Here is a 1029-nt window from a genome sequence, read left to right as displayed (position 1 = left end):
ACCTCACTGTCCACGGGCCCCGCCCCTGCATCTGTGGTCCTGCTCTGCTTAGGACCCCCTGCCCTGAACTGACTCTCTCTCTGCCCTTCTTCCTCTGGGTCTCTTTCTTTCTCTGGGTCCCTCTCTGCCTCTGTCGTGCGTGCGTATGTGTATGTGTGTGTGTGTGTGTGTGTGTGTGTGTGTGTGTGTGTGTGTCTTTGGGTCTCCCCCCCCCCCCTCCGGCCCCAGACCAGGTGCTCCCTTGTGCTTGGGGCCCGATTGGACACCTGGGGAAGTGAAAGTGTTGGGGAGGAGGTGAGAGGAGGTGTGACAGTCCCAGGGGTGAGGGGAGCAGCTAGGCAGTGCCTGAACATCCGGCAGAGGAAGTGAACCTCAGGTGGCACTTCCTGCCTCTTCGGAGAAACGTGTGTGTGTGTGTGTGTGTGTGTGTGAGAGAGAGAGAGAGAGAGAGAGAGAGAGAGAGAGAGAGAGACCAGGAGAGCCAGGCATCCGCAGTGGGGGGGGGGGGCACTTGCGCACACCCAGCATCTCCACGGTTTCCTATGATGTGCCTAGGAGTTCCTCACAGATTTCCAGTATTGTGAGGGGTTCCCATCACCCAGCTTCCTATCCAAACCCTAGGTCTCTGAGTTGGCAGCTCTGTCTTCTGAGACAAGACTCATCTGGTTTTTTTTTTTCTTTCTTTTTATGTGCATGTATGTGCTGTGTGTTCATGTGAGTGTACATGTGCATTTGGAGGCCAGAGGACAGCATCAGATGTCATTCCTCGGAACCTGTCCAATTGTGGGGTTTGTTTTGTTCGTTTTTTGAGACAGGGTTTCTCTGTGACCCTGGCTGTCCTGGAACTCACTCTGTAGACCAGGCTGACCTCGAACTCACAAAGATCTGCCTGCCTCTGCCTACCGAGTTCTGGGACTAAAGGTGTGTGCCACCACCGCCCGGCTCCCTTCCTTTATTTTTAATGAGGTGTATGTGTGTATGTGGTGAGTGTGTGTCGTATGTGTGTATGTGGTGTGTGTGTGTGTGTGT

This window comes from Peromyscus maniculatus, chromosome 1 (genome assembly GCF_049852395.1).
Source record: "Peromyscus maniculatus bairdii isolate BWxNUB_F1_BW_parent chromosome 1, HU_Pman_BW_mat_3.1, whole genome shotgun sequence".
NCBI lineage: Eukaryota > Metazoa > Chordata > Mammalia > Rodentia > Cricetidae > Peromyscus > Peromyscus maniculatus.
The sequence above is the reverse complement of the archived record's forward strand: the minus strand, read 5'-3'. Positions refer to the sequence as shown.